Below are 26,690 nucleotides of genomic sequence, written 5' to 3'. Positions count from 1 at the left end.
TCGTACACGTTACTGTTTAGCTCACATGGCAATGAAGTGTAATTTAGATGTAGGGTTCTCGATGACTGACACAAAGAAGGGACAGTGCAGCCCTGAGAGAATATACTGACTCGGTAATATGGATAGCCGTAAAAATCGTATTCTCGTCATATACCGCGGAAGGTATAGCCATCAGATTGTAGCGTAGTTTATTAATTAGTAACTTCATCCCACCACCAACACACATAAAAAACAAATTCTTGTTCCTGCCCCAGGGGAAGATATTCCGCATATCATGCTGTAATAGATGACAGAATCTGAAGTTGTAATATCTGAAGTAGCTGTATAAAAAATGGTTCAAATGGCTCTGAGCACTATGGGACTTAACATCGGTGGTCATCAGACCCCTAGAACTTAGAACTACTTAAACCTAACTAACCTAAGGACATCACACACATCCATGTCCGAGGCAGGATTCGAACCTGCGATCGTAGCGGTCACGCGGTTACAGACTGAAGCGCCTAGAACCGCACGGCCACACCGGCCGGCGAAGCAGCTGTATATCTGAAACTATTGTAGTATTGTAATGACTTGCTAATTAAATTTAGTCTAATAGATAAGCCTTCAGCTAGTTGATATCAAAACAAATTTATTCTCTTCAGAGGAAAAGTACCACTTAATGAACACGCGATTGCTAAACTTCGAATAACTGTTATTGTTTTGATTCATGCTCTACGAATTACTGACACTAAACTAAAGTAACTAATTCTCGACCAGTAAAAAATGTATAAGCTCAGTCAGTTATATAGACTGTACATGTCGTTTTTGATACAAGCAGCTGCTTTTTTACAAAAGCTAAGGTTACAGACATGTCGTCACGGTTCCAGGTTTTTCTTGCGATCGAGTTGTGAGACATTGCTGCAAAACTTACTCGTAGACACGGTCTGGTCATGTCTAATGTGCTGTTTGTTATCGTTACAGCAATGTTCCGCAGCATGAAGAAATTTTTCTCCCGGTGTTTGGGAGGGGAGAAAGACGAGGGTCTGCGACTGGAGAACAACTTGGTTGCTGTTCGCGGTACTGTAAAGGTGAGCCACTCTATATTGCAATGACATAGCACGCAAAGCAGTAAAGTCTGAGAGCTAACTGATTGTACATAACGTGATCAGTTGATATTACAAACTGTCACGATTTACTGTAAATGAATAGTTTTTTGCTATAAACATCCCATGTGACACGTCATTGTAAATAACACGTCTTAGATAGGCATCTCTGCACGAGTGATGATTGTGACGATTATATAAAATACCACCTAACTACCTAACTCCGTCCAATCATTCCTCTGAAGTTCCAAAGGTACCGATCGACCGCCTCGTCATCGTCAGACGATAGACGTCACTGTATGGAGGAGCATGTGGTTAGCATACTGCTCTTCTGGATCGTGATCAGATACAAAATACCGGCGGCAATGAATGTCACTGATGGATGGATGTGGGATGTGCTAGTCACTCAACAGTTCACAATAGTCGTCATTCTAAAACTTGAGTATGATGCCCTTAGAAAAAGCCTTTAGCATGTCAGAGTCGTATATTCTCTGACCTGCAGGGTAGCCTCACACTGTGTCTCTCGCTGTGTTCCCTGCAGGGCTCCTTTGCTGCATTATGCTGGCTCTTTCCCCTGGATCCCACTGGCCCTAGATCCTCTCCTCCGTGTTATTACCACAATATATCCGGACTTGTCGCATTAGGTAAGCTAATGTTGATAATCGAACCTGAATGCTGTTTAAACAATTCTGACAATTGTATTGAAGCCCATTAAACTTAACACTGACCCCAGACATGGACAGTTGATTCTAACCATTTATCATTCCGGGAAATTGGGTGTGGTATTTGTTAACACTGAGCAAATAACTATGTGAGAGGCTTGAGAAAGGTAACATCCCTCTCCAGTTGTAAAGAATTATGGTGAAAAATATTCTGGGGCAGAGGCGCACTTAATATGCTGCCAACGCGATCGACTGGTTGAAGACGACATTGCAGACCATCTGGTTGCCCAGCCAGTTACCTGCTGACCGTGTTTAATAGGAGACTGACCAAAGGAAATGTACAGTGTAGTCAGAGAACAGAGAAACAGGAACTGTTAGGAAAACTTGTTTCAGTCCCATTTACTTTTCTTTACAGACAAAGAACAAGGAGGAGCTCGTAATAAAAAGAACGTGGCTCAAGAAGTTACATTGTAGGCCTCTGTCATTCCAGTTCAACTCATAATACGTAGGATAATGGTAGTGAATGTCGGAAGAACAGATTTCTAGCTGATACTAAAGATAGTCTGTGAATACTCACTATCACTGCCTCTAGGGCAAAAAATCGAAATAAATGTAAGAATTTGTAACACATGTACATGTAAAGAACTAGCGCTATCTCTGAATTACCAAGCATGCTCTACGACTAATCAAACTAATAAGTTCTTTTCCTTACAGGAGCGTCAGTTCACCCTGGACTCGTTTTTTGAGGAGATCCTGCAGAAGCGGCTGCAAGAAGAGAAAGAATTCCTTTCTGTTTCGGTGAGTGTAAATTACAACAGTAGTAGGAATAGTAGCATTTGGTTTCAAAGTGAATTTCTCGTTTTATCACTACATGAAAACTTACTCTCGAATATGATACTAGAAACTGGTCTGCTTCCGGGTATTAGGCCGAATTGTTGTGTTCATTTTGTGCACATTACTTCGAAGGACGTCCCAGCGATCAACTTCATGTGCTGCGAACTTTGCACTAATGTGTTCACGCTGCTTGGACTCAAACCAGTCAGGGAACGTCACACGACCTGAAGAAGATGGGTCGGTCAGTTACTGAAATGTTGACCATAAAGCAGGAACAACAACACGGCATAACCTCAGAAGCACATCATTAACCATTCGTGCCCAGAAAAATGTTAAAGATAATGGGATATTAGATATTTGTTAGTATTGATTGTTGCTGAGACATCACACGACTGGTGTTTCTTGGATATTAAATTGAGTTACTAGATATTAAATACCGATACCTGTACACTGCTAAATTTATGACAAATGTAACACTTCGAAACACTTTTATATGATAGAAACTAGTATTAATTTTGGATTACTGCACATGTTGGGTGACATAAAACTAATAAGTTCTTTTCCAACAGGAGCGTCAGTTCACTTTGGACGCCTTTTTTGAGGAGATTCTGCAGAAGCGGCTGCAGGAAGAGACAGAAGTCCGTCCTGCTCCGGTTAGTATAAATGCGAACAGTATCAGGAATAGTAGCATTTGGTTTCAAAGTGAATTTTTCGTTTTCTCCTTACATGATAACTTACTCTCGTAGATGGTACTAGTTACTGGTCTGCTTTCGGGTGTTGGGCCGAATTGTTGTGTTCATTTTGTGCACAATACTCCAACGGACGTCCCAGCCATCAACTTCATGTGCTGCGAACTTTGCGGTAATGTACTCTCTGCTTGACTCATATCAGTCAGGAAACGTCTCACGATCTGAAGAAAATGGCTCGGTCACTTGTTGACATGTTGACCGTAAAGCAGGAACAACAACACGGCATAACCTCAGAAGCACATCATTAACCAGTCGTAAACAGAAAATATTAAAGATAATGGGATATTAGTTACTTGTTAGTATTAATAGTATCTGAGATGTAAAACGAACTGTGTTAGTTGGATACTAAATTGAATTACTATATTCTTAATTTCGATACCTGAACCGTGCTAATTTGTGGTAAATGTTACAATTCGTTATACTTTTATATGACAGGAACTAGCACAAATTGTGAATCACTTCACATGTTAGATAACATGAAAGTAATAAGATCTTTTCCAACAGGAGCGTCAGTTCACACTGGACGCCTATTTCGTGGAGTTACTGCAGAGACGGCTGCAGGAGGAGGATTAAGGCGGTGCTGTTACGGTGAGTGGTACTTCGATCTGTGTAAAGGACAACAGATTTTGGTTTCTAAGTGTATTTTCGTTTCATGATCACATGGTAGCTCCCTTCAGAAGGGGAATCTTCAAGATATTATTCGAGTATAGAGTTTTACGATTTTTAATATAACTGAAATGGTGCCAGTTTAGATATATCACCATGGCTACAAAATTGTTTGGTCGACCAATAAACGGCTAATTATAACTTCCCATCTACTAAGCACTAAGCACGGATTGTTCTTAAATGAAAATGCTCGCCTTGCTATTAAGTTTTCGGTGTCTAATGAACGCAAATTTTTAGTCACCAATCTGCTCAATATGCCACGAGGAATTACTGTCTTTTCTCATACAGTAAATTGCTTAAAAATCCGTACATTCTAAAAAGCACATTGCCTTCACCTTAAAGCACTTTTGAGGTGTGTAGCACAACGATAACCGGCTAATTATAATTTCCTTCGGAGCTCTTACTACACACGACCGTACCATTGAAAGATTGTGCTACGAGCACTCTAGACTGCTGAAAGCTTTCTGTATCTCCAAGAGAAATGAGGAACGAAGAATACTCTGTTCTGATTGGTCAGTTTTCTTTAAGGCCAATAGAAAAACATTATTCTCTCTTGTTAGTCCGCGCTTTTCATGACCAACCAATCAACAAATAACATGCTTTCGAACTGTACTTTTTCCCGAAATAAATATTTAGCATTCTGATATTTTGTTTATACTTTAAGTTATTAACTATTTTCATTTGCAATCGAATTAGCTTTCCTTTTACCATAAACTGACTTGACATATTATGTTAAAAAATTCCCCATCGTACACGTCCTTCAGTAGAGCAGTGATCTACATGTTTACTTTAGACCACATTCACGCATCACTGACACTACTAAAAGCATATACAAAACTGTACAGAGATAAATAAACAAAAGGGCTTCAGGAAATAAACAGAATAATTCGCAAAAACGTGCTCTTCACCTGTTTCTTGAATGTGTCTGTGCACTACTGTTCTCTGGTGGATGAAAATTGGAACTACGTACCCGAATGAACCCGCTTCCAGACCATCTGTCACTGTGCATGCATGAGTCATTCTGCCGATACACAGGTTCTAGGCACAATGATCAGATTCGGCAATATCGTTACACACTCTGTGATCTGTTGTAGTTTATTGTGTTTCTGAGCTTGCACTTCTTGGAAATTATGGATGCAGCAACTCATCAAATCCAGGAATTTCCCAACATCTTCTAGATTTCATCTAGGTTTCACTGCTGGACCTGATACTGTAAGTAACGATCATCTTTAGAAGGCTGCTGTTTTCAAAGGCACATGTAAACATATTCAAAATTTTATTCTTTCTTGTATGATGGATGTTTACTATGTCAGAGCAAAAAAGAAAATTGCTCTCACCGATTCTGTACCAGTTAGCGCAGGTACGACAGTGAGATTTCAGCAATATCACTTTTTATCATAATAGTCAGATATGTTTCCTCTAACGTGATATCTGTAGCAAGGTCTGTGACATTCAAGACACCAAGCACTAGGAACAGGCTCAAACTGTGCGACACTGCGCCTACTCGAGGTATGATGCAGCTGTTAACAGGTCGCGATCCACGCCTAAACCATGTGCTTCGACTGGGACGTAGCAACACATCAGTCTGTGAATGTGGAGAGGAATATTCGGCTGGTCATGTCGTTCTGAGAGTCTCGTTTTTTTCAGGTAGAGAGAGACTGCAGACAGTTAGACTGCGATATGCAAACAATAACAGAAAAGTAAAAAGGAAAGAAGAGAAAGAATGCAAAGGCCACCCACACGGGTATGCGTAGAATCGAGGACTGCCGAGACACACACATACCACTGTTAGCGATATAGAATAGTGTAGCAAGAATAGGTTTAGAAGTAAGTAAAGTTGGAGTTGATCGAAAAACCTCAAGCTCTTCCGAGGCTGCTAGTAACGTATCTTGTAATTTAAGATGGAAGTCATTCACTTGGATCCTCAGTTAATACCCTATATTTAATTCGAGAGCAGAAAAAGGAAGAGAAGGAAACGTAGTAGGTGAATAGGGATTAGGGCAAAGAAATGAAAGAGGAAGCCGTCTGGTAGAATTTTGCACAGAGCATAACTTAATCATAGCTAACACTTGGTTCAAGAATCATGAAAGAAGGCTGTATACATGGAAGAACCCTGAAGATACTGGAAGGTTTCAGATAGATTATATAATGGTAAGACAGAGATTTAGGAACCAGGTTTTAAATTGTATGACATTTCCAGGGGCAGATGTGGACTCTGACCACAATCTATTTGTTATGTACTGTAGATTAAAACTGAAGAAACTGCAAAAAGGTGGGAATTTAAGGAGATGGGATCTGAATAAAGAACCAGAGGTTGTACAGAGTTTCAGGGAGAGCGTAAGGGGACAATTGACAGGAATGGGGTAAAGAAATACAGTAGGAGAAGAATGGGTAGCTTTGAGCGATGAAATAGTGAAGGCAGCAGACTATCAAGTAGGTAAAAAGACGAAGGCTAGTAGAAATCCTTGGGTAACAGAAGAGATACTGAATTTAATCGATGAAAGGAGAAAATATAAAAATGCAGTAAATGGAGCAGGCAAAAAGTAATAGAAACCTCTCAAAAATGAGATCGACAGGAAGTGCGAAATGGCTAAGCAGGGATGGCTAGAGGACAAATGTAAGGATGTAGAGGCTTATCTCCCTAGGGGTAAGATAGATACTGCCTACAGGAAAATTAGAGAAACTTTTGAAGAAAAGGGAACCACTTGCATGAATATCAAGAGCTCAGATGGAAACCCAGTTATAAGCGAAGAAGGGAAAGCGGAAAGGTGGACGGAGTATATAGAGGGTCTATACAGGGTCGATGTTCTTGAGGACAATATTATGGAAATGGAAGAGGATGCAGGTGAAGATGAAATGGGAGATACGATACTGCGTGAAGAGTTTGACAGAGCACTGAAAGACCTAAGTCGAAACAAGGCCACTGGAGTAGACAACATTCCATTAGAACTACTGATAGCCTTGGAAGAGCCAGTCCTGACAAAACTCCACCATCTGGTGAGGAAGATGTATGAGACAGGCGAAATTCCCTCAGACTTCAAGAAGAATATAATAATTCCAATCCCAAAGAAAGCAGGTGTTGACAGATGTGAAAATTACCGAACTATCAGTTTAATATGTCACAGCTGCAAAATACTAACGCGAATTCTTTACAGACGAATGGAAAACTGGTAGAAGCCACCGTCAGGGAAGATCAGTTTGGATTCCGTAGAAATACTGGAACACGTGAGGCAATACTGACCTTACGACTTATCTTAGAAGAAAGATGAAGGAAAGGCAAACCTACGTTTCTAGCGTTTGTATATTTAGAGAACGCTTTTGACAATGTTGATTAGAATACTCTATTTCAAATTCTGAGGGTGGCAGAGGTGAAATACAGGGAGCGAAAGGCTATTTACAATTTGTACAGAAACCAGATGGCAGTTATAAGAGTCGAGGGACATGAAAGGGAAGCAGTGGTTGGGAAGGGAGTGAGACAGAGTTGTAGCCCCTCCCCGATGCTATTCAATCTGCATATTGAACAAGTAGTATAGGAAACAAAAGAAAAATGCGGAGTAGGAATTAAAATCCATTGAGAAGAAATAAATACTTCGATGTTCGCCGATGACATTGTAATTCTGTCGAGGCAGCAAAGACTTGGAAGAGGAGTTGAACGGAATGGATAGTGTCTTGAAAGGAGGGTGTAAGACGACCATCAACAAAAGTCGGGTGATGCTGAGGAAATTAGATTAGGAAATGAGACACTTAAAGTAGTAAAGGAGTTTTGCTATTTGGAGAGCAAAATAACTTATGATGGTCGAAGTAGAGAGGATATAAAATGTATACTGACAATGGCATGGAAAGCGTTTCTGAAGAAGACAAATTTGTTAACATCGAGTATAGATTTAAGTGTCAGGAAGTCGTTTCTAAAAGTATTTGTATGGAGTGTAGCCATGTATGGAAGTGAAACATATTTTAGACAAGAAGAGAATAGAAGCTTCCGAAATGTGGTGCTACAGAAGAATGCTGAAGATTAGATGGGTAGATCACATAACTAATGAGGAGGTATTGAATAGAATTGGGGAGAAGAGGAGTTTGTGGCACAACTTGACTAGAAGAAGGGATCGGTTGGTAGGACATGTTCTGAGGCATGAAGGGATCACCAGTTTAGTACTGGAGGGCAGCGCGGAGGGTAAAAATCGTAGAGGGAGACCAAGACATGAATACACTAAGCAGATTCAGGAGGATGTAGGCTGCAGTAGGTACTGGGAGACGAAGGAGCTTGCACACGATAGAGTAGCATGGAGAGCTGCATCAAACCAGTCTCAGGACTGAAGACCACAATAACAACATGGGCATGGCCCTACAAACAACTCTGAATTTTGCTCATCTATAGCACCAATTGGACCGAATTTGGTACTGTATCCCTCTGGACGACATGCAACAAGTCTATCAATCAGTGCCAGCCGAACAGCTACTTGCATAAGCGCCAGACATAGATAATTTTCTTACAGACTTACTCAATTTGTGTAGTTCTTTCTCGTGAATAAACCATTCAGTTTTTGAAATGGGACTCCTTCATTTGTCTGTACATGAACATCACATCTACTGATTTCCGCGCCATTGGTATAATTCCTTCTTGTGGCGTCGTATTTTCTTTAATTTTTTAAAAAGTGTACTTGATATGTCTAATTGTTAAGTGGACATGGACTTGAAATGTCTGAAATTTTCGAAAACAATTCTTGTCACTATCTGAAAGACAATTTTATCCCGTTTCAAAAAATGTATTTTTTATCTACTTTTCAGTTATTGATTTGGTCTTAAACGCTCTTTGAACAAATGTCTGCGAACCAGCCACGCTCATGCAACAGGCAAGGAATAGCACCATATACATTTCTTGCCTGCCACAGTCTTGGAAACAATAAAACCAATATGCAGGGACCTTTCAGATACAAAATTACTCAGCAAATGTCTACATGGCCGTACGCAAAATCCTAATGAGCGTTTCAACATCTGTGTGTGTCAACGAGTTACAAAAACAGTGTTTGTTGGATGGACAGTAATCAAAATGGGTGCGATGGATGCTGTCATGTGTTTCAATGATGGTGTAACCATCAGGATAAAAGTAATGGACAAATTAGGCATCCAGCCAGCAAATAATAGGATAGCTGCTCTGACTGCAATAGATCGTCAGCGAGTAGTTGAAGCTGTGGAAGCCAGTGTAAGGAAAAGGCTCCTGAAGAAGTCTACAGATGATAAAGAAGCAGCTGGCCAGGAAGATTATGCTGCTGGAATGTTCTGAAAGAGGCATACGGTGCGTCAAAAACACTGTGAATATTCTTTTCTCATTTTCTCGAAACTACGTTTTCAGAACATTAAGTACATATAACTTCTCAATGGTTTCATCCATGTTCACCGAATTTCCCTCAAGAGAAGAATGGGATAGCATCTTTGTATTGTGCGTAATACATCGCAGAAATGATCTATGTTTGTCATTCTGTATATAATTTTAGCGGTATTTTTTAGACAAAATAATAATGTGGTATAATAAGGCTTTTCCTATTTCCTCAGATATACTCCAAACTACAAAACGAGAGGCATAATGTGTTCCTATGAATGTTGACAGCGGTCTGTCACAGTCTGAATGCTATTAGACTGATGATGGACCAGAAAGCGGTACCTGAATGAGAAGTGTATTATAAAAACACCTATTAGGCAAAATACTGTAATTCTTAAACTGTAGGAGATATTTTAATAAATATCCTTATACAGCTTGAGTTAATGTTATTCATTGTAGATGAAGAGTAATGTGCACTGAGAGCGAGCTATGAAAATGCAGCCCGTGCACGTCCAGGTCCCCTTAAAGAGAAACTGATGCATTTATTGCGTCGTCAGACACTGCCGCCTTTTGGCAGCTATGACCTGAAATTTCGGACATCGACATCTGAGAAAAAAAAATAGTGTCCCTTTAGGCGACAGATAATGTATTTTGTTTCCACATGTTTTATACCAGGATATATCTGGGATTGGTTGATAGGACCCTACCTGAGACAACAACCGGTTTTTCTGGATGCAATTTACAGTAGTTTTGCAGCTATGAGAGAGTAGGTGGGGAGAGCACCATCAAATTAATCTTCGGACTGAAAACCATAACAACAACAACAGTAAGTCTTGTACGACAGATTTAATGTTTTTAGGAAAAAGAAGATAAGCAATAAAATTTTTATTTATGCTTTCCAGAGTATTATCTAACACATAATCCCATTGTGTTATTTAATCTAAAAAGAAGGAAATTTTGTTTAGCGTAATTTTATTCCTTCGGTCTGAGGGGAAAGGAGTGTATATTCAGCTAATCACTCAAATGTATTTAAACATATTACTGAAGTATACAACGATAATCGATGTAATGTATAAATGTAATAGTAAAACTCGAATCATCAATACGAAAGCTGGTTCGAACACCGTAGTAGTTTGGATGTGTTGCTTCCTCCATTCTTTTAATTGATTTAGCGAGTCTGTTACAGGTGGCTCTGCAGTTTAACATGAAATACAAGCCATAGACGAACCTCGCATTTATCACATTAACAGAAATCATTGTCGAACTTGAAAGAAGCGGTAAATGTAAAAAAAAAAAAAAAAAAAAGCTTCTGACAAACCTCGGATAGAACCCTGTGGCATAGACTGATACTTACTTTCTGAACCACCGAACAAATTTGAAATTATAAAACTATTTATACTTTCATTAGTTTTTGAAACAGATCGTCTAACATTGATAACGTTAAAAATTACTTGTTGCTTTCCAACGTGAATATGCATGCATTGTGATAAGAGTGAAGCTCTCCACTGCACGGTACTGTATTGTAGAACGTCCGCTTTGAAAGGATAACTGAGTGATATGACGGTAGGCGTATGGTGGCAATGGAGAGTGAGCAGGATATTTTCTGCTTAACAGACTGTAACATAATGCTACAAACCAATGTTGTTGAAATGTAGACTTTTCTAATCTTATCTAACGACAGGTACCTATAGTTACGATTTGCATCAGCTCCGTAGGTAATTTAGTACGACGCCAGCTGCTGCGAAAATCTCCAGCTGTGATCTGATCAAGCTTGACCTGAAGTTGGTAGCCTAGGACGTCGAAACAGCAGGCAGGACTCGGTGACAAGGAGACTTACTCCCTCCACTGCCTCCACACCTGCCTCGACATCGCATTGGTGACCTTAGGGAGAATCTATGTAGCATCTTACCTTCTGTCTAGTATCCTTCCGCCTGGGAATTCAAGGAAAAGTTCCAGAACGGAACAGTACCTTTCAAGGCAGCATGTTGGGCCTCTGTTCTCAAACCCAGCCTAGCTTATTTTGAAGTTCGCCTTTTAAAATGATTCCTTTTAGAAGAACTTCAATTAAAATATACATGGTGGTCCACAGATCGTGACCGGGCCAAATATCTTACGAAATAAGTGTCAAACAAAAAAACTACAAAGAACGAAACTTGAAGGGGGAAACCAGATGGCCCTATGGTTGGCCTGCTAAATAGCGCTGCCATAGGTCAAACGGATATCAACTGCGTTTTTTAAAACAGGAACCACCAGTTTTATTACATATTCGTGTAGTACGTAATGAAATATGAATTTTTTTGTTGGACCACTGTTTTCGCTTTGTGACAGATGGCGCTGTAATAGTCACAAACATATGTCTCACAATTTTAGGCGAATAGTTGGTAACAGGTAAGTTATTTAAATTAAAATACAGAACGTAGGTACGTTTGGACAATTTATTTCGGATGTTCCAATGTAGTACATGTACCCTTGTGAACTTATCATTTCTGAGAACGCATGCTGTTACAGCGTGATTACCTGTAAATACCACAGTAATGCAATAAATGCTCAAAATGATGTCCGTCAACCTCAATGCATTTGGCAACACGTGTAACGACATTCCTCTCAACAGCGAGTAGCTCGCCTTCCGTAATGTTCGCACATGCATTGACAATGCGCTGACGCATGTTGTCAGGTGTTGTTGGTGGATCACGATAGCAAATATCCTTCAACTTTTCCCACAGAAAGAAATCCTGGGACGTCAGATCCGGTGAACGTACGGGCCATGGTATGGTGCTACGACGACGAATCCACCTGTCATGAAATACGCTATTCAATACCGCTTCAATCGCATGCGAGACTGTGCCGGACATCCATCATGTTGGAAGTACATCGCCATTCTGTCATGCAGTGAAACATCTTGCAGTAACATGGGTAGATCATTACGTAGGAAATCAGCATACATTGCACCATTCAGATTGCCATCGATAAAATGGGGGCCAATTATCCTTCCTCCCAAAATGCCACACCATACATTAACCCGCCAAGGTCGCTAATGTTCCACTTTTCGCAGCCATCGTGGATTTTCCGTTGCCCAATAGTGCATATAATGCCGGTTTACGTTACCGCTATTGGTTAATGACGCTTCGTCGCTAAATAGAACGAGTGCAAAAAATCTGTCATCGTCCCGTAATTTCTCTTGTGCCCAGTGGCAGAACTGTACACGACGTTCAAAGTCGTCGCTATGCAATTCCTGGTGCATAGAAATATGGTACGGGTGCAATCAATGTTGATGTAGCATTCTCAACACCGACGTTTTTGAGAGTCCCGATTCTCGCGAAATTTGTCTGCTACTGATGTGCGGTTTAGCGGCGACAGCAGCTAAAACACCTACTTGGGCTTCATAATTTGTTGCAGGTCGTAGTTGACGTTACACATGTGGCTGAACACTTCCTGTTACCTTAAATAACGCAACTATCCGGCGAATGGTCCGGACACTTGGATGATGTCGTCCAGGATACCGAGCAGCATACATAGCACACGCTCATTGGACATTTTGATCACAATAGCCATACATCGACGCTATATCGACGTTTTCCACAGTTGGTAAACGGTCCATTTTAACACGGGTAATGTATCACGAAGCAAATACCGTCCGCACTGGCGGAATGTTACGTGATACCACGTACTTATTCGTTTGTGACTATTACAGCGCCATCTACCACAAAGCTAAAAAAGTGGTCAAACTAAAACATTCATACTTCTTTACATACTTCACGAATAAATAATAAAAATGGGGGTTCCTATTTAAAAAACGCAGTTGATATACGTTTGACCTATGGCAGCGCCATCTAGTGGGCCAACCATAGCGCCCTCTGGTTTCCCCCTTCAAGCTAAACGAGTTTCGTTCTTTGTAGTTTTTTTCGTTTGATGCTTATTTTTTGAGATATTTGGCCCAGTCACTATCAATGGACCACCCTGTGTAAAAAGGACACTCGTTCTATTTATAATTTGATTGTATTAACAAAGTAGTAAAAAACATGGACGAGGCCAATAAAAATATGTATGAGACATGTGATGCGTCCCATTGGCAAGTCATCCATTTTCGCGATGAGGAGATTAATCGAAGGGTATATGAGCCGTGCTGGTGCTCGAGTTGGTGCTGTTTGTAGGTTTCCACCCTCCGTTGCAGGCCAGACCGTATCAGTGTAAGGGTTGTGTTACAAGATTACCATCATATTATTTCACCTGTTTCGTGGTCAACTGCTTGTTTCTTTTAATTAACCTTTGTTTTTATTTGCTGTTTCACAGTAGGTTTCTAAATTTTTAATATAATTGCCGTTCCTGGCGTGTAAGGCCTTTAGTCATGATTGTGGTCATTTGCTGTGAAAAATTAATTCGATATTTCTGTTTTAGCAGTAAGCCTTAAAACCTTATTTTCTGCCACTCCTGGCGTCTGATACCTTCTACTGTGTTTGTGGGCTCTTACTTTCAATATTTCAATACCTGTAAGTTGTAATTGCAGCGAGTTCTTAAACATTCTTAATTTACTGTCTTTCTTGGAGTGTAAGGCCTTCAGTCATCATCACAGTGCCTTGTTTTTTTTCTTTCTAAACGTTATCAGTATCAGGATTTTATGGTGATTTGCTAAATTGTAACGCACTGAAAACACTATTATTTACACTGTCGTTTATTCCTTCATTAATAAAGCGTGGTATTTTTTAATTTATTGTTGAGTCTGGAACTACTTCTTTAATAAGAAATGTGTGTAACTGTTAAAGGCAACCAATAGTAAATGATTACGGCCTTCCCTTGACAACCAGGTTTCAATATAGAAACTCACTACACTAAGAAACAGTGGAATCACACAAACGGACGTCGAATCTGGTAGAAGTCACATGCGCTGAAGGAATCAATTTTTACGGGTGACATAACATTTCAATACATGACTAAAAGCGGAATCGAGGGCATCAGCATTCGACGTCGTTATGCTTCGATGCTATTTTATGAAAAGTTGTAATGTACAATTGACTTATATAATATTTTGTTTCAGTGGTTGTCTAACATTTATATCCACGTTGCTAAACGATATTGCTTTACTGGGATTTCGGTTTACTGATAAAATGGAAATGCCGTGTGGCTAGGGCCTCCCATTCGACTGGTGCAAGTCTTTTGAGTTGACGCCACTTCGGAGACTTGAGTGTCCATGGGGATGAAATAACGATGATAAGGGCAACGCAACACTCAGTCCCTGAGCGGAGAAAATCTCCCGACACAGCCGTGAATCGAACTCGGGTCTTTAGGTATGACTTTCGTCGCGCTGACCACTCAGCTACCAGGGGACGATCTCGGGTATGTAAACAACAATGCCATCTCACGTAAACCGTTGTGGACCGTTGCGTAGCAATTACTTCCGTATTCTTTGGAGTACTCGAAGTATCCATACGAATTCGTTCTGCGAGTTATTGAGTGTAAGGAGCTTCAGTTGTGAATTAAGTATTGCAGTGTTGCATTTTGTGTTTCGAGCACATCTAGCGAAACATTTTAAAGTTCTTGAGGAGCTTTAGAAGCTTTCAGAAAAGCGAACGCCCAGCTTCAGAGGCGAGCTGCGTTGTGCTTCAAGAGGTATGAGCCGTTGATTTAACTACCACCTACTTATTTGTCATACAGAATCATTTGCGGTTAGAATATCGTATAAACTTGTTAATGGCTGAGTATATAGCGGAGAAGTACTGGAAAATTGATGCGGGTGCTGGAGTGTGGTATCATCTCAGAACATGCCGTTATTAACGGTATGCAGTGTGAAATAGAACATTGCTTTACTTTTTTATGCAGTTTCAAAGGTTGGACGTTTACTTGTAGAGGCAGATTTCTGTACTTTGTTTTTGGCGAAGTTCGTGCCCATGCATCCTGTATTATCAAATTAAATGCTTAGTTCCACAATGATGACGCTGTAAGCAACCTTTCTCTCTTGTGAATTACGCACACGTACTCCCTGCGATGCTGGAGATTAGTGCTGCTGGAATTTTTTTCCATGTGTGAAGAAAAACTTATTTTGGAACTCCTGGCAAGTGCACTGCATCGTATCGAGGGAAGCTGGCAGCTTAACAAAAGAGTTTTTCTCTTGTGTTACGCAAGATATGTGAATCAATATCTTGGAGTAGGAGGCGTGTGAGAAAAGCAGTGAGACTGATTTCTAATATACCAAGGTTTTATAGAAGCGTAGAAAGCCTTCAACTGGTAGGGCCTTTGCCATGTCGGTCATATGCTCTTAAATGTTCTCCAGAGTCCCAAAATGAAATCTTTTTAAGACATTTTCCAAAATTGAAAAAAAAAAAACAAGTCACAGTTACCACGTTTCTGTGAATGGGGGGGGGGGGGGGGTTCTGTGGAACAACAGGAATGCCTTTTGAAGTCAAAAAATCCGTGATGGAAGTGGCCATGTGGCATGGGGCGTTATCATGATGCGCAGTCCAATCTGCAATGTATGATCCCACTCGATTCACCTCTTTCAAAAATGGCTCTGAGCACTATGCGACTTAACTTCTGCGATTTCTGAGGTCATCAGTCGCCTAGAACGTAGAACTAATTAAACCTGACTACCCTAAGGACGTCACACACATCCATGCCCGAGGCAGGATTCGAACCTGCGACCGTAGCGGTCGCCCGGTTCCAGACTGTAGCGCCTAGAACCGCACGGCCACTCAGGCCGGCGATTCACCTCTTTCCTGAGCTTTTCCAGGACATCGTTGTAACACAGCTGTTTGACGGTTTGTCCTGGATGAACAAATCTATATGGAAAAAGGCAAATCTGTCATAACAGCAAATCAGTTTTGCTTCGGCCTTTGACTTGGTGATTCGAGCTCATTTCAGTCGAGGAGATTCCACAGTGTTCCACTCCTCACTTTGCCACTTGGTCTCAGGATCGTACTTTGAAATTCAAGATTCATAACCTGTGATTATACAACTGCACCATTCGTGGCCATGGGCAGATCTCGCAAGAGGACAACGCACACGTTTCTTCCATTCTCCTCCTGCTTAGTTGTGAGGTTTTATGGCACCGTTTGGCATAAATCTTTCGCACGTGCAAAATTCCGATGCAAATTTGATGCATGCTGAAAATGTTTAACCATGTCATCCATCACCTTTATGTTTACACACCGGTCTGATGCCACAAGAGAACGCATACGGTCGACGTTTTCGTCGATTTTATAAGGTGAAGGTCTACCCTGAACGAGGTCCATCTTCAACGTGTTCTCGGCCTTCCAGAAATGATTTGTGCCACACAGAAACTTGGACTACTGATAAGGAATGTTCCCCATAGGCTTGATTCAATTCTGACAAGATCACTCTCGCTGGTGCCCCAAGTTTAACACTTGATGGCATAACATTGCTCTAAATTACACTTTTCCACATTTACAACACGCAACAAAAACACAACTTCCCCGATGGCGCTTTCAAAAACCATGTGACGGCGTACTCAGCAAATAGAGGAGATTGCAAACCGTTCTTTACAGCAGTAGAACAACACAGCGTGTCCAGATCCCTCAGAGTATTGTCAGTCTCATTACTCTTCTCACGCACCTCGAACTGCTAAATAAGAATTCCAATGGGAATCTATAGGCTATTCGGGCGGTTTCATTATTTAGATACTTCTGGATATCTTTCGATCCCAAAACATGGCTATTTCGTCTTACATAGATTTAAATTGTTTAAAATTTAAATGCTGTTCTTATTCAACCATGGATATCGACGTCTCTATACAGTGATGTGCTCTGTAGTTACCGGGGTTGCTACTTAATGTTCATCACAGTGTATGCTAACAACAATGCCATGTCACTTGAACCATTGTGGACCGTTGCCTAGCAATTACTTCCGTATTCTCTAGAGTACTCGAAGTATTCATACGAATTCGTTCTGCGAGTTATTGAGTGTACGAAGCTTCTGTTGTGAATTAAGTATTGCAGTGTTGTATTTTGTGTTTAGAGCACATCTAGCGAAACATTTTAAAGTTCTTGAGGAGCTTTAGAAGCTCTCAGCAAAGCGAACGCCCAGCTTCAGAGGCCAGCTGCATCGTACCCGCAGTAGGTATGAGCTATTGATTTAACTTTGTATATTTATTGAGTATACACAATCATCTCGAGTGAGAATATCTTAAAAGCTAATAAATGAATGTGTATTAGTGGAGAAGTACTGGAAAATTGAAGCATGTGGAGGAGTGTGGTGTGATTACGGAATATGAAGTTCTTAACAGTAATAACGTGAAATAGCATTTCGTTTTAATTTTTTATGGGGTTTCAAACGTCAGGTTGTTACTTGTAGAGTTGGACCTCTACACTTAATTTTTTTAAGTTCTTGTGCTTTCATCATGTATTCTCAAATTAACAGCTTAGTTCAACAGTGACAACTTGGTCAAGTGCTCTTTCAGATTCTATCCGTGTGGTTTCACCCATGACGTCCTCTTGACGTCATGACTTTACGTTGCAGAGCGTGTAAGCGGTCTGTTATTAAATGCTATCTGTGTTTGTGTTAGTTACTATTGTAATTTACAAAGTTTGTAAAATATGCTGTTTATTGCAAATATGTCGTGATATACGATGGTGTTGTTTATTGGGGGGAGGGGGTAACTTGAGGCCACAGGTTATGTTATCAATGGAGAAACTTTTAGCGATTATTGTTTCTTTTTTTCCTGACATATATTTAACTGTTTATTTCTGTATTTCGCACGATATACGATGGTGAGGTTAGGCAGTACCTTAAGAGCAGAAGATAAATTTTTGTGAGTGAAGTGATTAATGACAATTTTTTATCATGTTGATTGCCGGCCGGTGTGGCCGTGCGGTTAAAGGCGCTTCAGTCTGCAACCGCGTGACCGCTACGGTCGCAGGTTCGAATCCTGCCTCGGGCATGGATGTGTGTGATGTCCTTAGGTTAGTTGGGTTTAAGTAGTTCTAAGTTCTAGGGGACTGATGACCACAGATGTTAAGTCCCATAGTGCTCAGAGCCATTTGATCCATCATGTTGATTGTTGCAATTCTTTAGCTATTTTTGTAATATGGGAGAATTGTCTACGGTGGTGTTAGCCGTGAACCTAAGTACATCTACATCTACATTTATACTCCGCAAGCCACCCAACGGTGTGTGGCGGAGGGCACACTACGTGCCACTGTCATTACCTCCCTTTCCTGTTCCAGTCGCGTATGGTTCGCGGGAAGAACGATTGTCTGAAAGCCTCCGTGCGTGCTCTAATCTCTCTAATTTTACATTCGTGATCTCCTCGGGAGGTATAAGTAGAGGGAAGCAATATATTCGATACCTCATCCAGACACGCACCCTCTCGAAACCTGGCGAGCAAGCTACACCGCGATGCAGAGCGCCTCTCTTGCAGAATCTACCACTTGAGTTTATTAAACATCTCCGTAACGCTATCACGGTTACCAAATAACCCTGTGACGAAACACGCCGCTCTTCTTTGGATTTTCTCTATCTCCTCCGTCAACCCGATCTGGTACGGATCCCACACTGATGAGCAATACTCAAGTATAGGTCGAACGAGTGTTTTGTAAGCCACCTCCTTTGTTAATGGACTACATTTTCTAAGCACTCTCCCAATGAATCTCAACCTGGTACCCGCCTTACCAACAATTAATTTTATATGATCATTCCACTTAAAATCGTTCCGCACGCATACTCCCAGATATTTTACAGTGCTACCAGTGTTTGTTCCGCTATCATATAATCATACAATAAATGATCCTTCATCCTATGTATTCGCAATACATTACATTTGTCTATGTTGAGGGACAGTTGCCACTCCCTGCACCAAGTGCCTATCCGCTGCAGATCTTCCTGCATTTCGCTACAATTTTCTAATGCTGCAACTACTCTGTATACTACAGCATCTTCCGCAAAAAGCCGCATGGAACTTCCGACACTATCTACTAGGTCATTTATATATATTGTGAAAAGCAATGGTCCCATAACACTCCCCTGTGGCACACCAGAGGTTACTTTAACGTCTGTAGACGTCTCTCCATTGATAACAACATGCTGTGTTCTGTTTGCTAAAAACTCTTCAATCCAGCCACACAGCTGGTCTGATATTCCGTAGGCTCTTACTTTGTTTATCAGGCGACAGTGCGGAACTGTATCGAACGCCTTCCGTAAGTCAAGAAAAATAGCATCTACCTGGGAGCCTGTATCTAATATTTTCTGGGTCTCATGAACAAATAACGCGAGTTGGGTCTCACACGATCTCTGTTTCCGGAATCCATGTTGATTCCTATATAGTAGATTCTGGGTTTCCAAAAACGACATGATACTCGAGCAAAAAACATGTTCTAAAATTCTACAACAGATCGACGTCAGAGATATAGGTCTATAGTTTTGCGCATCTGCTCGACGACCCTTCTTGAAGACTGGGACTACCTGTGCTCTTTTCCAATCATTTGGAACCCTCCGTTCCTCTAGAGACTTGCGGTACACGGCTGTTAGAAGGGGGGCAAGTTCTTTCGCGAACATTGTAGAAGATGTCCTGAGAGGAAAGAGTAGTAATGTTAGTCATAATTTTTTAACTTATTAATAGTTGGCTGCTTTTTTTCGAATGTGACGCCGCTGAGGGGTGGCGTATATGAAATCGATTGTTTTGTAGGGTTCTTATTGTTGTTGCCAGTGGCTCGCGCTTTTGATGTATGATTCTTTTTGTTCTATGGTACTTTTTGACCTGTTAACGTTTGTTTGTAGTGTGATACCAAATTTTTGAATTTATTTTCGTTCTGTTTATTCTTGAGGAATTTGTGTGTGTTATTTTTCGATAAAGTCGTAGTTATATGGAGTTTTATTGTGCGTCTTTTCTTTTTTTTGTTTTTTTGGGGGGTTTATAATTTTTTGGTTTATTATGGAATAGTTCCAGTGTGTTATTTATCGATTATGTCGTTACATGGGGATGTGTGTGGTATTGCTGTCTTTGTTAGGGCTATATAGGTGCAGCGTATATTTTCTTTTGGTTCATTCTGGAAGAATTTGTGCATGTTATTTTTCTATTATGTTGTTATTTTGTGGATGTGTGATTGGTATCCTTGTCTTCGTTTAATCTGTGTAGATGAAGCGAATTATTGGAGTCAAATTTTGTGTTTTCGATATATTTCCGTTGAGTTTATTCTAGAGGAATTTGTGTAAGATATTATTCGATTTTTTCGTTATATTGATCTTAGCCTTATAAACTTTTACTTTTCGTTTCTGGCCAGTCAGTTTCTGCAGCAGTCACGTTACTTTCATTTTATATGCTCTTCGGAAAAACTGCATTATGCAATCACAGCTATAACGGTACATTTTATGAGAGAATGTATGTTTCGGTCGAGGATCAGACCGTCATCAAGCCTAAAAACGATCTCAGCTATGAACTTGCGTAATAGGAATAGCAATTCCGGATGTACAGTGTTCCGTCATTGACATTAACTTGTCAGGTCCATTATGTCCATTTAACTTCAGAGACATTTTTACCAATGTAATGTCTACACAGATAATACCAATGGTCGAGCTCTCTACTTTTGATAACTGCTATTGCAATATACGCGAAAGCATAGCTGAGACGGTTTTCGGGACCGATGATGGGCCGATTTTAGACCAAATTCGATGGTCCCTAATGAAACGTACCGGCGTAGCTGTCTATTGCACAATACAGTTCTTAACATTCATTAAAGCTGCACAACGCCTCCGCTACAAAATATTTTTTATTTTTGTTTTCGACCATAATAGTCTATCTTGTTATCGCCTTCTCCAATAATATAATCGGACTGTTAGTAAAAGTTATCTGTGTTTGTTGTGGTAGACTCGGAGCCGTCTTTAGTTACATTAATTTTTACTTTCACAATGAAAACAGTGTAACCGACCTTCCTGTTTCGTCGATTACACTTACATATTGCCTATGATCGTTGCAGGGTTATACTGCTAGACTTATCTTCCGTCTGCGAAGAAGAAAACACGTAGGAAACTGGTTACAACTGTGTAGAGTTATACAGAGTTGACTTGGCACCATAATATGAGATTCTTACTTCCCTGTTGCTTAAGGAAATTAAAGCACTATCTCTGAGTATTGTTAACTGTTAGATCACTTGGGAGTTTACTAACTGTACGGACGTTTTCAACATTCAAGACTCCGCTGCATATTTGTCAGTGCTAAAACATGATTATTTCGTCTTACATAGATTCAAATTACTGAGAATTTTCATTGCAGTTCTTGTTTAACCATTGATATCGACGTTCCAGTACAACGTTGTTCTCTGCAGTTATCGAGGTTGCTGCCTAACGTTGATCGCAGGGTTTGCTAACAAAAATCAGCTTAACTGTGGTGGACCATTGCATAATAATGACTTCCGTATTCTCTGGAGTAGTTGAAGTATCGAAACGAATTAGTTTCTTGAGTTCGTGAGTAAAAGATTCTATAATTTTGATTCAGGCGTTATAGTGTTTGATTTTGTGTTTCGAGAACAAGTTCTTGGGGAGCTTTAGAAGCTTTGAATGAAGCGAACGCTCCGTTTCAGAAGCGAGGTATATAGACTATACTCACCAAGAGGCAAGAGCCATTGATTTGTCACGTATTTATTTTCAGTATACATCTGCAATTAGAACATCGAATAAGCTTTTAGATGACTATGTATGTAGTGGAGAAGTATCAGAATACTGTAGCATTACTGAATTGGAAAAGGGAAACAGTCCTCGATTTACATTCCAGTACATTTTTTCAATATGTAATGCAACTTCAGAAAGTTCCGAAAATGCTTGACTTGTAGAGAGAGATATCCTCACTGAGTTTTTGCCAATGTTCAACTGCTGGAATGATGTATTCTCAAATTTATAGCTTAGTTCCACAAATAGAATGGTGTCACCTATCACTCTCCTTTTCGATTACACATACGTACGGTATGTCCTATCGTTGGTTCATGCTTTTATCTTCTGCCGTCGGTGAAAAAGAAAAGTCGTAAACAGGTTCCAGTTGTGTAGTGTCATACTGAGTCGACATGGAGATCTAGCAAAAATATTATCTTTTCCTCTCACTTAAGGAAGTACAGTTAATATCTTGGAGCAGTGTCAAATGTTAAACCAATTAGCTGTTTGTAAGCTATTTTCAAGTTTTCTTCATGTAGAAACCGATGGGTAAATTTCAACCACAGATATAGTTATTACGTCATACACGTTACTGTTTAGCTCACATGACAAAGAAGTGTAATTTAGATGTAGGACTCTCGATGACTGACACAAAGAAGAGACAGTGCAGCCCTGAGAGAATATACTGACTCGGTAATAAGGATAGCCGTAAAAATCGTATTCTCGTCATATACCGCGGAAGGTATAGCCATCAGATTGTAGCGTAGTTTATTAATTAGTAACTTCATCCCACCACCAACACACATAAAAAGCAAATTCTTGTTCCTGCCCCAGGGGAAGATATTCCGCATATCATGCTGTAACACATGACAAAAACTGAAGTTGTAATATCTGAAGTAGCTGAATAAAAAATGGTTCAAATGGCTCCGAGCACTATGGGACTTAACATCGGAGGTCATCAGTCCCCTAGAACTTAGAACTACTTAAACCTAACTAACCTAAGGACATCACACACATCCATGTCCGAGGCAGGATTCGAACCTGCGATCGTAGCGGTCACGCGGTTACAGACTGAAGCGCCTAGAACCGCACGGCCACACCGGCCGGCGAAGCAGCTGTATATCTGAAACAATTGTAGTATTGTAATGACTTGCTAATTAAATTTAGTCTAAGAGATAAGCCTTCAGCTAGTTGCTATCAAAACAAATTTATTCTCTAAGTACCACTTAATGAACATGCGATTGCTAAACTTCGAATAACTGTTATTGTTTTGATTCATTCTCGACGAATTACTGACACTAAATTAAAGTAACTAATTCTCGACTAGTAAAAAATGTATAAGCTCAATCAATTGTATAGACTGTACATCTCGTTTTTGATGCAAGCAGCTGCTTTTTTTAGAAAAGCTAAGGTTACAGACATGTCGTCACGGTTCCAGGTTTTTCTTGCGATCGAGTTGTGAGACATTGCTGCAAAACTTACTCGTAGACACGGTCTGGTCATGTCTAATGTGCTGTTTGTTATCGTTACAGCAATGTTCCGCCGCATGAAGAAGTTTTTCTCCCGGTGTTTGGGAGGGGAGAAAGACGAGGGTCTGCGACTGGAGAACAACTTGGTCGCTGTTCGGGGTACTGTAAAGGTGAGCCAAGTTATATTGCAGTGACATAGCACGCAAAGCAGTAAAGTCTGAGAGCTAACTGATTGTACATAACGTGGTCAGACTGTGACGATTTACTGTAAATGAATATTTTTTTGCTATAAACATCCCATGTGACACGTCATTGTAAATAACACGTCTTAGATAGGCATCTCTGCACGAGTGATGATTGTGACGATTATATAAAATACCACCTAACTACCTAACTCCGTCCAATCATTCCTCTGAAGTTCCAAAGGTACCGATCGACCGCCTCGTCATCGTCAGACGATAGACGTCACTGTATGGAGGAGCATGTGGTTAGCATACTGCTCTTCTGGATCGTGATCAGATACAAAATACCGGCGGCAATGAATGTCACTGATGGATGGATGGATTTGTTGATCACTGGAGCGAAGTGGGATGTGCTAGTCACTCAACAGTTCACAATAGTCGTCATTCTAAAACTTGAGTATGATGCCCTTAGAAAAAGCCTTTAGCATGTCAGAGTCGTATATTCTCTGACCTGCAGGGTAGCCTCACACTGTGTCTCTCGCTGTGTTCCCTGCAGGGCTCCTTTGCTGCATTATGCTGGCTCTTTCCCCTGGATCCTACTGGCCCTAGATCCTCTCCTCCGTGTTATTACCACAATATATCCGGACTTGTCGCATTAGGTAAGCTAATGTTGATAATCGAACCTGAATGCTGTTTAAACAATTCTGACAATTGTATTGAAGCCCATTAAACTTAACACTGACCCCAGACATGGACAGTTGATTCTAACCATTTATCATTCCGGTAAATTGGGTGTGGTCTTTGTTAACACTGAGCAAATAACTATGTGAGATGCTTGAGAAAGGTAACATCCCTCTCCATTTGAAAAGAATTATGGTGAAAAATATTCTAGGGGCAGAGGCGCACTAAATATGCTGCCAACGCGATCGACTGGTTGAAGACGACATTGCAGACCATCTGGTTGCCCAACCAGTTACCTGCTGACCGTGTTTAATATGAGACTGACCAAAGGACATGTACAGTGTAGTCAGAGAACAGAGAAACAGGAACTGTTAGCAAAACTTGTTACAGTCCCATTTACTTTTCTTTACAGACAAAGAACAAGGAGGAGCTCGTAATAAAAAGACCGTGGCTCAAGAAGTTACATTGTAGGCCTCTGTCATTCCAGTTCAACTCATAATACGTAGGAAAATGGTAGTGAATGTCGGAAGAACAGATTTCTAGCTGATACTACAGATAGTCAGTGAATACTCACTATCACTGCCTCTAGGCCAAAAATTCGAAATAAATGTAAGAATTTGTAACACATGTATATGTAAAGAACTAGCGCTATCTCTGAATTACCAAGCATGCTCTACGACTAATCAAACTAATAAGTTCTTTTCCTTACAGGAGCGTCAGTTCACCCTGGACTCGTTTTTTGAGGAGATCCTGCAGAAGCGGCTGCAGGAAGAGAAAGAAGTCCTTTCTGTTTCGGTGAGTGTAAATTACAACAGTAGTAGGAATAGTAGCATTTGGTTTCAAAGTGAATTTCTCGTTTTATCACTACATGAAAACTTACTCTCGAATATGATACTAGAAACTGGTCTGCTTCCGGGTATTAGGCCGAATTGCTGTGTTCATTTTGTGCACAATACTTCAACGGACGTCCTAGCTATCAACTTCATGTGCTGCGAACTTTGCGGTAATGTACTCTCTGCTTGACTCATATCAGTCAGGAAACGTCTCACGATCTGAAGAAAATGGCTCGGTCACTTGTTGAAATGTTGACCGTAAAGCAGGAACAACAACACGGCATAACCTCAGAAGCACATCATTAACCAGTCGTACACAGAAAATGTTAAAGATAATGGGATATTAGTTACTTGTTAGCATTAATAGTATCTGAGATGTGAAACGAATTGTGTTAGTTGGATACTAAATTGAATTACTATATTCTTACTTTCGATACCTGAACCGTGCTAATTTGTGGTAAATGTTACAATTCGTTATACATTTATATGACAGGAACTAGCACAAATTGTGAATCACTTCACATGTTAGATAACATGAAAGTAATAAGATCTTTTCCAACAGGAGCGTCAGTTCACACTGGACGCCTTTTTCGTGGAGTTGCTGCAGAGACGGCTGCAGGAGGAGGATTAAGGCGGCGCTGTTACGGTGAGTGGTACTTCGATTTGTGTAAAGGACAACAGATTTTGGTTTCTAAATGTATTTCTCATTTCATGATCACATGGTAGCTCCCTTCAGAAGGGGAATCTTCAAGATATTATTCGAGTATAGAGTTTTACGATTTTTAATATAACTGAAATGCTGTCAGTTTAGATATATCACCATGGCTACAAAATTCTATGGTCGACCCATTAACTTTATCGGCACCTATAGTCTGCTGTTCTTTTGTACCAATTGTGAACTCTGATCAGATACAAAATCCTTTCGCGGCATACGTATCTTTTAGCTCTAGTATTGGTAGGATATACTTAAACTCAAGAATCAATGGTACATACAATACCGTTGCCTACACTTTCAGACGAGGGAGAGCATTTCAGAAAACGTTCTCCTATGTCCCCTCCCGCCCATAACAGTTATCAAGTTCTCAGCGCAGTTTCACCTTCAGCCTCCCACGATTATACTTGGTATTTTAATCCCATTTCTTATGCTGCATGATCGTTTATTTTTCTGTCCCGTATTTATCCTTGAAGCTCTCCGAATTTGAACTGAACATTTACACAACTTGTTTTAAGAAACTATACTATTTTGGTATGGATAGATTTAGTAACAGTCACAATTCTCTCCGTTCCTTAATGAATATAGTTCAGCTGAGGATAATACATTCTGCGTGAGATATCGACTAACCCACAAATATTCTGATCCTTGTAACAACTATCTACCATCTGATGCAATAATTTAGTAGATCATTTCACCACAATAGATCACACTCCGGGAGGAGTAAATAGGCAAACATTCACTGTCGGTAATTTTCATATTTGCGATAATTAGTATTCTAGGGTTCATGAGTTGGCGCGATAGAAACATCCCTTCTATGGATACAGAAATTGACCATTTATTAGCATGTGGTCCTACGATAATTTAGCACTTTCCTTTACAGATGTCATATCAACTCACCATAATAGGGCGACGTTT

Source organism: Schistocerca nitens, chromosome 7 (assembly GCF_023898315.1).
Source record: "Schistocerca nitens isolate TAMUIC-IGC-003100 chromosome 7, iqSchNite1.1, whole genome shotgun sequence".
NCBI classification, from domain to species: domain Eukaryota; kingdom Metazoa; phylum Arthropoda; class Insecta; order Orthoptera; family Acrididae; genus Schistocerca; species Schistocerca nitens.
Note: the sequence above shows the minus strand (reverse complement) of the source record.